The sequence below is a fragment of the Vicugna pacos genome, chromosome 26 (genome assembly GCF_048564905.1).
Source record: "Vicugna pacos chromosome 26, VicPac4, whole genome shotgun sequence".
In the NCBI taxonomy this organism is placed as follows: Eukaryota; Metazoa; Chordata; class Mammalia; order Artiodactyla; family Camelidae; genus Vicugna; species Vicugna pacos.
Genome location: NC_133012.1, coordinates 19,166,348 through 19,179,471, shown reverse-complemented (window position 1 = coordinate 19,179,471; position 13,124 = coordinate 19,166,348). Strand labels below are relative to the sequence as shown.

Sequence of the window (13,124 nt, the reverse complement as noted above, 5' to 3'; positions counted from 1 at the left end):
GCGTTTCCTGACCTGCCTCATCACTGTGGAAAATCGGCCACTCCTTTGCGGTTAGCCCCACTGTTCCCTGCATATGTGTGTATTCTAGACCCTGTGACACACGGCTCTTGCTGGTTTACGTACCATTCTTCTACAGTAGATGGTAAGCTCCCTGAGGCCAGGGGCCATCTTTAGGCCACCTATGTATGCTCAGGGCCCAGTGCAAAAGAGGTGACCAATAAAAGATGGCGAATAAATGAAAAGCTAGAGTAGAGGGGATAAGAACTTGAAGCAAGAGGAGTGTAGACAATGAATAAAACCTAAGGCGCCAGTGACTCTTATTTCCAAGAACAGGTGCTTGAAAAGAACCAACAGGTAAAGAAAGCAATACTATGAGTCACTGAGGGAAATGAATGGCAGGTAAGAATGACACTGAGTCTTTACAGTTTTTACCAAATGCTAAAGATTTTTGCACAATAACTCTTTTTTTCTGTTAAACTTTGGAGGTGGCTTGAAGGTAGCCCAGAAATAAGAGGTCGTTGGTACTTGAATGAGCAGCTGCGGGGTCTTGGAGACTTTCCACTGGAGATGAGATAGGACTGCACAGAAACATAAAGAGCGAATGAAAACCGAGAAGAGTAGGAGAAAGATTTTCTTGTTAAGCCAGGAAAGAGTTGTTAAATCTCCATAAATCACCAGCCCCGTAGGAGGCACTGGATCAGCAAGATGGACAAGGCTCCTTATCTTCATTCCAGCGCAGGGAGGACAGACAAGTAAACAAGCACGTAACAAGTCCATGGTCAGCAGTTTCAGATAATGAGGAGCTCATGTGATCAGAGCGTAAAACTGAAGGATGAGTTTGGCTGATGAGAAGAGGCCTTTCGAAGGAGCTGACATGTATGCTGAGACCTCAGTGCCTCGAGAAGCCATGAGAACATCTGCGCGAAGACTGTTCCAGGCAGATGAAAGGCGTGTGGGTCGCTGATAGCAGAGGGAGCAGGTGTGGGCAGAGCAGAGCGTCGCAGGGGAACAGTGACTCGGGTAAGGAGGCTGGAGACAGGGCGGAGGTAGCTAATGCAGCGTCCGAGTCTGGATTTGATTATGGCAGAGTTTTAAATGAGTAAGTGAAAAGAGCCCTGATTTGCATTTCATAAAGCGCTCTGCCTGCTGTGTAGTCTTGACAATAGGGAAGCAATTGGAAGCAGTGTAGGGACAGCAACAGTCCAGGTGAGGGATGGCGGACTGAGCAGGTGGCGGTAGCAAAGAGAACGCGGAAACCACAGGGATTAACTGGGTACAGACTGTGGAGAGGAGCATAATTTCTAGAAATATTGTATAGGTAGACTAGAAAACCACGTGTGTGTGTGTAATAGACGAACATGGGAGGAGAGAGAGAGGAATTAAGATCAAGGGCAATTGAAACCTGGAGGCTCAGCAGGAGTTAGGCAGTGACTACAGATTAGATCTGCTGAGACCAGATTATGCTGAGCCCAGACCCTTATATGCTGTGGTACAGAGTCTAACTTCTCTGAAAAGCAGTGAAGAATGGCCACTGATGGGGTTTTCAGCAGGAGAGCGACATGATAAATGTGGCTTTGAGCCAAGTCACATTTATCATCTATTTGCATTTCTGGGACTCCAGTGAAGAGGCGGGACTGGAAGGTCACCAGGTGTTGGGCTCACCATGATGGGGGGAGCGCTTCCCAAGCGGTTTTCCTCTCCTCCGCACTGAGTCCATCAAGATCCCTCATGCGGCTGCGATCACTGCTTGCCTGCTGTGTGATTATCTGTGTGTAGCCCTCGCCTTCCATACTAAATTCCTTGTGTATTAACGGTAGCAGCTTAACGTGACATTTATAAAACATTTCACCAGGTGCAAACAGTGTCTGGCACACAGTGTGCCAGAAAACATATTCCTTGAATGATTGTCCCAGTTAGAGGGTCATTTTTTGCTCCAGGGTGAGGCTTGGAGACTGTCTCTTCTTCTTCTGTCCCCATTCTCGGGTCCTCCTCGTGTCTCCCTTACTTTGGGGGTGATGGGGGGTTGTCTTTCCATCTCACATATACCTGCCACCTTCTGGACAGGCGATTTAATTACAATTGGGCAGCTGATAAAATCCCTCTTCCACCCACCTACCCGTCAGAACCTTTAGCATCTTGCAGCTCACCCAGCTCAGTGGTCTCACACGGTCCTCTGTGTACCCCCTCCTCCCTGCCAGGGCCAGCCCCCTGCATGCCAGGCCAGTGGTGAGAAGGGCCAGGGAGAGGGTAGTGAAAAAGCACTCAAATAGCTTAAATTATCTGTTATCCTAATGTGTTCAGTGCTGATTAGACTAAACATACAATCCCTCCACGAGGCATTTGCATCTTTGCAGTAGGAGGAATGCGGTATTAAAACATTTAAAGAGAACATTGGGAAGATTAAGAATGATAGGATCTGCCTTCTTTCAACAATGTGTGTCCTCTAGATAGCAGTAAGCCTTTATCCAGTGCCTCTGTGTGCCAGGCAATGTGCTGGGTACCGGGGTTGAAGAAAAAGAGAGAAAAATAACACGGGGTCCTATGAGGATATTTTCATTAAGCCAGGGGAACAGATACGTGAATAGATGATTGCAATCCTGTGCAAAGTCCCGTCCTCGTCTCATTATGGAATTTATCACCATTCACAACCCACCATCCTTGCAGATTTAACTCAAACAAAAGACCACATGTTAAATGTACTACTTTCATATCCATTTGGGTGAAGTCATTTCATAAATTTATAAATATCAGTGCTGTTGCCTAAGATTACTGTAATTATTCAGCCTCCAGTTGTCTCATTTAGTCAGGCTCCTTAATTTCATGTATCATCCTTCCTTTTGCTTGGGATTGAAACTCCAAACAACTTTAACGGTATTTTTGTAAATTTTAAACAGAATAGGATCCCACAGGAAATGTAGGATTCACCTCCAAAGAAGATCAGCTTGTCAACTTTCACATTTTTATTACGGTTGTGAACTAAATTGACCTCTTTGTAATAGGACTTTTATGTTCTCCCCATTTTAGTGTTATTTAGAAAAGGCTATATTCAACAATACTGAGTTCTTTGTTTAATTTTTTAGAAGTGAAATAAAGCATAAAAGGCAGATAAAGTCTCCACGGGAACACAGGTTATCACTTACAAAGACTTCACGGCAAGCTTCCCACGTTTTCCATCCTATTTATTTTGCTCCGCGAGATAAGGCGAAGTGTGCGGTGGCTAACTCTTGCGTTATAGTTAATTTTAACTCCCCTATCAATAAGCAGATGCCTTTTCAAGTTATAAAAAGTATGCCGTTATTATCAGCCGGAGAGAATGAGATCATTGTTCTTATCATGCTATAAAAAGCCAGAAGGGCGAAAACATACCTCAGGAAAAAATCTCTGTTGAGGCAAAGAATATCACGTTTGAATTTCCCCCCACCTCCCAAAAAAAGCATTAGAATCAAAGAAAGAGATTAAAAGCCCCAAATGAGTCACAGGGATGGAATGTACAGCTCAGAGAATAGGGTGAATATTTTATAATACCTTAGTATGAGATGTCATCCACAAAAATAGAGAATCGCTTTGTTGTGTACCTGAAACTAACATAATAAGTCAACTATACTTCAATAAGTAAAAAGTAAAAACAAATGAAGCCCGGAGGGGACGTGGTCTCTCAGACATGAAAGCATTGAAGTAGGTAGGTTGTTTATTCCATGGTGCTCTGTTTACTACTTGTATGGTGAGACTTTTTCCATGTTGATTTGCAGACTCTTCTACAAAGTGGAAATATTAGGATAGAAATATCTAGTTGACATTTGGATTATTATCGCATTTGAAGATTTGAAATCTGTACCCCTAACTATCACTAGATTTGTTCGATCGGATTCAATTCTAAGGACTTGGGAGGTGGAGGCAGGAAGGGAATTATTTAACAATTTACCAAAAGAAAGCAGCTTGATGGGGGCAAAGCAAACATCCTGTAGAAAGTGGGCTGTATGTACCAAGAACAGGAGGTAAAGATGCCTCCAATTGGGCACAGGACAGGCGAAGTCAGGGTGGGAGCTTCGGGATAAATCTTCACCTTGCCCCGCCCAGTCCACACTCTCGCAGCCCTCTGACCTCCCCAAATAAATGTTTAGTTTATACATGACCTAAGGCACCTTTCTGTTTTGTATTTTCCTGTCTTTGATGTGGTTGCCAAGGTGGAATAACTTAGTGTTGCCTTTAACAGTAAAAGAGAATAATTCACATAAGTTTAATTATCAACCTCCAACTCAAGTGACTGCAATGCAAGCCTCATAACAACGGTGCGCTGGCCCTTCCCCTGCCCAGGAGTGGAGAAGCCACAGCCCGTGGGGCTCAGGGCTTCTACCGCTTCTGCCCTGTCGTCTCCCCACCCCCTTGCCCTTGGCACCCCCGCCCTCACCAAGACCCACTAATTAGCTTAACTGTGTTGGAAATAATCCTCTTTGCTGAAGTGCTATATACAAATCTCAGACCTAAAAATCGGCAGATTAACTATTTCCTGTCTCCCCTCAGACCCAGAGAAAAATAAGTGAGGGCTTTAGGCTTTGAAGGGTATCACAGTCTGGAGTGGGAGCACTGGCAGTTCCACCACACCGTCTCCAAGAGCGTCCTTACTGGAGGGAAAGCGTCATCGTACCCCTGCCTTGACTCCTGGGAGTCTCCTTCCACCACAGACACTTCATATTTGTCTCTAGTTATCTCTGAGGTGACCTCTGGTTCTAGTCTCCAAGAACCCTAGTCAAGCTCTAGCACCATCAGATTTTAAATTCTGCACCTAATTTTCATCAGATACCTAATGCAAAAGTTCTGGCTTTTTCTTGATAAACAGCACTTTAAACACAATTTAGTTTCTCTTGCCCATGGTGCTGAGATTTTGATTTTAACAGTGAAACAGATTTGGCTCTGAGGTACAAACTGCCCACAAACTGGTCTCAAATAACTTGATTTAACTCGGCTTCTTGCCACGTGTGCTCTTAAACACTCACCCAGGAAATGTGGGTCATGGTTCCAACAAATTGCCAAGGGGAATTCCAGAAGGTTTAGGAAATCTCAAAAGTGTAGCCTTATTTGAGAGGATTTTGATGTTTGCTAATCCCTGCGCTGGTTTCTGAGTTAAAAGCCAGTTGGCATTGTGAGACACGGAAAAGTGTTACCAACAGGCGGCTAGGGGAAGCTGGTGTTGGGTGGTACCAGACTTGAGTCAAAACAGGCCAGTGTTTCCAGCCTCACAGCAAACAAACCAAGTGCAGCAAACAGGCCAAAAAGGAGGACTTACTCCGAATCAAATTTCACTTTTAATTCAATTAATCCAGTTGTTAGTAAAAATGAATACTTCATTAAAATAAAATATCTTACACTGGAAGTGAGTTTGAGCTAAATAGAACTGCCCTTCTTGGATGCAAACAGTTAAATCCTCACACACATATATTACATTTAATGCACATTTAGTTCTAAAAAAGCCATGAAGTTGATTCAGGGGCATAATTTTTCTTCTTCCTGTTTCTTGTCCCATCATATATAGTTGAAGTAACAATTGGTTCTATGAGCTTGCTTTAAATACATTGAGACTGCTCTGTTTTATTGCATTTAGTTCACATCACTTAAAAAAATTATTTCTGGGAGAGGCAGAGTCATTTTTTTCTCATTTCCCCTTCTTTCTCTATCTTAAAATCCTTAATTCTACTCTGTATAGCAAATCATATTTTATGACAAATGTACTGGTTTCCCATCTTGATGACTGGCTAGAAACCTCAAGGAAAGACACAGATTCCTGCCCCCTCAGAATTTATTTTATCACTAGTCCTACTATCCCCTGAATTGCCAGCTTCAGTAAATGTATGTTTTTAATCTGAATTGTTTGTTTCAGCTAGTGGTTTATTTCAACTTCAGAACTTCAGGATTGCCAGAATGAAGGAGGGAGACTGACTTCTGAGAAAATGATGCTGGCAGTGCTTTAATGAGAAGAGATCTCATTTACAATGCAATGTGTGATAAAATACTGATGTTTATTTTAAAGATTCAAATAGTGCTTCCTATCCACAAAGGGTTAAACAAATACTGTTACCTAATCCAGACTCCTGAATGATGTCAGGATGATCCCTATTCACCTGGTAAGACACACAGGCCCAAGTAGAGCTAAAAATGTGCTGTGGGCCAGAGGAGACTTCACATCGTGACTGTAAGATTTGTATTTGTAGATCTTCTATTTCCACTAGAGATGATATCGTAGGTGAGAATCTCGGTCCAGGAACTCGGAGGAGGAGGAGGAATGTTCACATTTCTCTTTCATTTAAGTCAACTTAAATTTGATTTTAACCATTGGACTGACAAGAATTGAAACCTCCGTCATTACTAGAGCTTTTTTTTCTTGAACCCCATCCCCGCCTTGTGCTGGTGTCTTTCTCGGTCCAGAAACTACGAGAGGCCCCAGTCCTGGGTACAAATGCCACCCACTGTCCAGCCTCCCTGTGTCTCGCCCAAGTCTGGGGACTCTGCTGCTTATTGCCACACGTGTCTCTGAAAGTCCCTGGAGAAGCTGGGGTACCTGTGCCTTGAGGTCACACTGACTCCACAGGCTATTCACAGGGCAGACACCCCCACCTCTATCTCCCTGTTGGGAAATCTCTCTCTCTGGAGGCCTTCAAAGGCCAAATCCTTTCTCCCCTCCCTTTGGGACACCTGCCTTTTCTCAATTCATTTACGCCCCTAAGAAAGACAGGAAACACCTCTAACGTTCAACAGGAGGTCGGAGAAGTGGAGTAGAGAGGGGTAGAGTTGTAGAGTAGAAATGAAATGCTTCCACTTTCTCCAGAGCAAAACCCTCAAATCTCAGGAGAAAGAAATTCCAGTTGTGGGGGGGGGCATGGAGGGAAAAAACAGAGGGAACATAGACACATCTAATATTTCAATGAATTACCTCCCACTATTTAAGATCCTGATTATTGGCTAAGGACCATCTTTTTTATTTTTTTACCTGTTGTAGTTTTTTTTTCTTTTTCCTACATTGACCCCTTTCTATAAAGCCCGCTCAGTGAGAAAAGCTAAAGCGTGGAACAAAATTCAGTAGCAGGGAAATTGTCCCCATAACTGAAAGGATGTCACATTGTGTCCCATACCCACCAAAGAGCATTGCTTCTGAACTCATACATAAAATCCCTTGTCTTGGGCAGTGGCTGGACAATTTGTCAGATAGAAATCTGATGCTCATTCAAGGTAGGCCAGAATGTTCTGCTGTAAGTACACAGTGATAAAGACAAACAGAATCCACTGGGGTTAAATCTAGAGGAGGAACAGTGCTGATTTTATGGAGCATAAGATAAATACACAGTCGCCGCAAAGTTCTGAGTCCTCAGACTGCTGGGGAAGAACCTGCCTTTGGTGGGATAGGAGAAAACACAATGGACAAGCCTGCTGGGGAAGCGTGGGGGCCACGTCCCACATCAGAGATCCAGGGACGATGCCAGGCAGACAGTTTTCTATTCCAGGCAGCAGAATCTAAGGACAGAGGTGACACGGATAATTGATAAAAATGCGATCTCTCTAGTCTTCCTGATTGGGATACTCTTTCAGTTAGGAGATGCGTTCAGTTGATAGAAAAAACCTGAGTAACTGCTACTTACACATATTAAGGGTTTATTTTTTCTATCAAAAATAGGAGGTGGGCAAATCAAGACTCACGTGGAGGCCCTGCTGTGGTTACTGTTCCAGGCTCCTTCCATCTCTGTGCTTTGCTCTCCCTAGTCTGTGGCCTCATACTTGGCTCATATAGGGCGGCTCCTGCGACCTCGGCTTTCACACTCACACTCTGGGCAAGAAGGAAGAGGTGGGGGGGGGGGGTAAGGCAGGTACCAACACTTTGTGAACCCTATGCAGGGGCTGCCGCTCCCATTTCATTGACCCACACTGGTTGCAGTAGATGCTGGGAAATGTAGTTTTTGCTTGGGCGTGTTTTCCCTTCAAATGCAACTGAGGTTCTCTTAGTAAGAAAGGAGACTGGATATTGGGTAGACAACTTGGAGTGCACGCCACAGTCACCAGTCTCACGGGCAGAGCCATGAACTTGGAAACTGAGCCTCATTTCTGCTTTTGACTCTTCTCATTTGGCAAATTTCCCAGCTGGAAAATGAAAGGGAATTTTTTTTTTCTAGGTCTGGGAGAATGGGTTTCTTTGAGGGATCATTTCAATGCATCAGTTACTTTATTAACATTTTCTTCAAATAAAAGATAACCATAAACTGTAAAGCCTCTCAGTTCCATTTTGTTTATAAGCCTCCTGGGAATAAAAAAACTGACCTGTCTTCCTTAGTTGTTTACTGAGAGAGTAAGGCTTTCAATCCACTGTATTATACATTAGATATGAAATAATGACAACAGCTGGCCACTACAGTAATTTACACAGTTAACAAAACACGAGATTTTCAAACTTCTAGGGGCTAAACTTCTGCCTTTATCTGCCTTTTAAGTGAAGAAAATATAATCATCATATATATAATGCCAGTAGTTTAAGATCTAATTCAAGTGGGTATCAATGGAAATCCGGGTCCCCTGCTTAGAGATGCCACAGTGTAGCATCCCACTGCCTGCCCTGGGGCTCTCAGAGAAAACCCTTTGCTCTCTGGATCCCACCTCTCTTCTTTCTATGAGCCACCACGGGCTTCCCAACTCTTTATCCCCATAAAGGAGACTCATTCAAACTAATTGGAAGCCATAGCCACTCCTGTAGTGTGATATTTCAAACAGTTTGTCTCTGATCTCATTTCAAGTTTGATCACAATAACTGTGTCTCTAATGAGAACAAACTGCTGGCAGCATCAGAAAACCCTGCCCAGTTGGTTTCTGGGGTCAGCATGGTTAGACAGATGCTGTACTGATAACTCAGGGAGGACCACAGGGACCCCTGCTTTGCTTTCTCAGGTGCCATCTGCAATGAATTATCACCACCTTTCAAAAGGTTTCTGGATCCTGATTGTTGCCAGGTGAATCTGGGGACCAAGCCTTTTCGGAATGTTTTAAGGGTCCACTTTGGTGAGGCAATGCTATTGGTTGGAAGGAGTACACTGATGTCCTTTTTAGTAAAACCAGTGTTAATCAAGAGGTTTTTGTCCCCCTAAATAATTCTATGAACATTAAAGAAAGAAGTCTCATTCATTCGTTTAAACTTTTGAGCACTGTTAAGATCCTATCCTATGTTACAGTTTGAGGAAACAAGGTTATGTGAGATTGGTTGGTCTCTTTCTTTAGCTTCTTTCCATTATCATGATAGTAATTTACCAGACCCCCCAGTACATTTCAGGGACTCAAAGGAAATAATTTTCCAAATGGAAAGTTAATGTAGCAAATCAAAGCCACAATGAGATATTACCTCATACCTGTTAGGATGGCTACTATCAAAAAGATCAGAAAAAAAGTGTTGGCAAGGATGTAGAAAAAAGGGGACCCTCGTGCACTGTTAGTGGGAATGTAAATTGGTACAGCTACCATGGAAAACAGTATGGTTGTTCCTCAAAAAATTAAAACTAGAACTACCATATGATCCAGCAATGCCAGTGACTCCTTTTTATAGGCAACTCTATCAAACCATGATTTCAAAATCACTTGTTCCCTAAAACATGGTATAATAGACTTTTTAAACCAAATTATGTCAGTGATTCCTTTAAGGAGAACTAAAATATAACCTGTATATTTATATTATTCTAAATAATCAGCATACATTACATAGTATAATTTCCTCTTTATTTTAAATACCTTTTATGTAAAACTTTGCTGGTTTATATCAAATATTAATTTAAATATTAGTATTGTGTGTTAACTTCATCAGTAATGGAAGAGCATCCTGTTCTCCCTAATTCTGCAGTTTCACTTCACCATACTTTATCCTAAAAAAGTAATCTTAGTCTCAGGCAGAGATTGATCTACAAAGACATCCATCATATTGCTTATAATGTTGAAAGAAAACGTGAAATGATCTGAAACAATAAAGCCACAGTCACTTAACAGTCACTTAGACATTGTAACACAGTGATGCCAGGAAAATAATGCTGTTGAGAAATATTTAATAATGTGGAAAGTGTGGCTACGTTATTTTAAGTATAAAACACTCACACCACAGTTTCAATTTTGCGAAGAAAGACATACGTAAATGCAAAGAGAAAGGATGAGAAAGCTGTAGCGCAAACTATAAACTTCAGTCCTGTGTAAGTGGTGGAATTACGGAGAATCTGTTCACTAGAACATAAGCCTCCTGAGGGAAGGGACTTGGGTCACTTTTGTCCACTGTTTTGTTCAGCACCTGGGACAGGGCCTGGGACAGTGTAAGAGCCCAGTAAGTGCATGTTGAATGACTTTATATTCTTAGTTTTACATATGTATGATTTTTAAAAATTTCTATTGCTTGCTGTAATTAAGAATGCATTTTTAGGGGCCTGCTAAAGTTAGGCAGGGACTTTAGGGCCACATCATTCTCTCATACCGTCTCCCCACGCTCATTCAACTCCCTAGTGCTACTTTTAGGTAGTTTTTTTTTTATAAAGGACCTAATTATAAATAAATTCCTGCCATATCTGTAAGTATTTCAGCTATTGTTTTCAGTTATTTGTTGACGTTAGATTTCCATTAGTTGCCCTTGACTATAATTGTGTGAATGACCTTGCTACTAATTCAGGGACAAGGCCATTTATTTAATTCCCAAGTTAAATAGTTATTACCACATTTTACCCTACTTTTTTTTCCCACGTGACAGGGTATTGTGTTTAGCATAAGGCTTTGCATGTGCAAACAGTTCTGTACTTAAACATCCTGGGTCTTTTTATTTTTATGACTGAATACCTGGTTGAATGGAATCAGGCTTCACCATGAAAGCGTAGGGCTGATTCAGAGAGTATGCGAGGGCGGTGGTCCTTCCGACACCCTCTAAAACTCTCACCCCGGAAGTCAGGGCTGAGCCACTTGTTTTATAACCCACCCAACTCTGAGGTTCAAACTCTCCTGGATAAAAACAAAACAAAATCAACCAAACAACAGCAACAGAACCAAAGGGTCTCTTGGAGCTTTTGGAGGCACTGAAAGTCCCGTTGTGGTCAATCCATGTTGCTGTGACTGAGTGAACCTTCATGTTAAGGGTATTAGTTGATGCCCGCAGTTAACAGAGAGTGGCTTTTCTTTCTTCTGTGTTTCGTTTTTAAAAACTATAAACAAGCAACATGATTCTATTTTCTCTGTTAAATGTTTCAAACACCACAGATACGGAAAGAATAAATGTGAAAGTCATCCTCTTGACTTCTGCCTTTCCCCCTCTGCCCTTGCAGATACAAGCACTATGAGCAGCTGTGCTTGGCTTCTTGCAGGAGTTTACCAGGCAGATGCTCCCATACGCTGTAACTACACAGTGACACACGCAGACAGGGTTTGCTTCGCTTTTCATAAATGTCATCCCAGAGTCTGTATGGCTTTTTGCCTTGCCTTTTTTCTCATTTAGTAACACGGCTTACGAGAATATTTTTTTAACCTCAGTATACACAGATCTAGTTGTTTTTGAAAGTGGCAGAGTATGGCATCGTATGGAATTTGCCGTCCTTCAACAACCACCGCCCAACCACCGGTGGTGGTTCATACTCTTTTCTGAATTTTTCATGACAAACATTCCTCTGTATTTGTTCCTCTTCTCCATTCACCTTTTGACCTGGCTGTAAAGTATTTATGTCTGACAGAATCCTAGAAGAATTGCAGTAACTTTTATTTTAAGATTTAAACATCTTACGCATCTTCAATTTCGATTGTTACTGCTTAAATGCCCTCACACTCAAAAGGGGACTTACGAATTCACACTTCTACCAAGACTGGAAGGAGTTAGCTGCCCCGTCTGCCTTTGTCCCTGGTGCACTTTATCACAGAATACCCTTCATTCTATATTTGAAAGGAAAGGACTGGTTTTAGTACGTCCAGAAGTTTTTCTGAACGACAGGTAACCTTCTAGAAGGTTATCACTGATCTGCTTTCCGATTTAGTCCCGTTCTACATGAGCCCTATTTTTCTGCTCATATATCTTACACACTAGTAGACCAGACCATGGCAGAACCCGGAAGAATAAAGTGTAGGTGTAAGTACTATTGGCTTACTTAAGTGCAAATGTTACTAACAAATGTTATTGCAATGCGAATATTAATGCATTGTTATGTTAACAACAACAACGATAATAATTCCGTTAAAATGAAAATTCCGGGACAAATGCTAGGCCAGAGAGGATGCTGGAACAATAGACATAAATTTGTACTGGACAAACTGGACTGTTAGCATACTATTCATGTCCCCCCAGACCAAACTTTAAGAATCAGAAAATGTGTTGATGATGTTAAAATAACAAGGTATCCTTTTAGTTGGTTAATTCTTTTTAGTCATGATGGTCGTTTAGGGTTTTTTTCAGTTTTGAAATGCAATTTCTCTTCAATGATGAGACCATAAAGTCAGAGCTCTGCTTCACTAAAAGAATAAAATTATCTGTAATAACCTCTGGATCATGAAGGATAGAAACATAATTACATTTCCTTTAAAAATGGCTTCCTGGGGGCACAAATAAAGAGCAGCTGTAATAATGTCACATATATAAAACCATCCGTGAAAGACTCAGAAAGATAAAACCTATTATTACAATTTGCAATCTGTTAAACACATTAGCTGTAAAATTAAAGGCTGATTAAAAACCTTGTAAGTTATCTTTTCTAAAAGAGCCAGGATAAGCAGGAAAAAGGAGTTATTTAATAAGTTGTTTTTCTCAAGAAATTAATGCAGTTACGTAACAGTTCAAATGCATTTACAAACCGTATTAAACATTCATGCTCTCTAACTCATCAGTGTAAACCAGGAATCAGCATCACGTATATTTGAGTTGATAATTTTGAAAATATAACTCTCTCTCCTAAAATCATAAAATTTTTTAAAAGTCAGATAATCATATACTGAAAAGGCTGAATTCAGCAGTCAATGCTCATTAAAAGTAGAAATAAATTTTTAAAAAATTTGAAAATGGACATAAATAGACAACCAAATACAGCAAACAAAACAAAACAAAACAAAACAAAACAACAACAACAACAAAAACACATATTGTCCAAAAAGGCATG

General features: G+C 41.4%; 1 protein-coding gene across 1 annotated transcript in view; it reads left to right on the top strand.

The window, feature by feature from the left end:
* The window catches only part of TLR3 (toll like receptor 3), a 221,518-nt gene that overhangs the window by 96,146 nt on the left and 112,248 nt on the right, over positions 1–13,124 (top strand). The window lies entirely within an intron of this gene.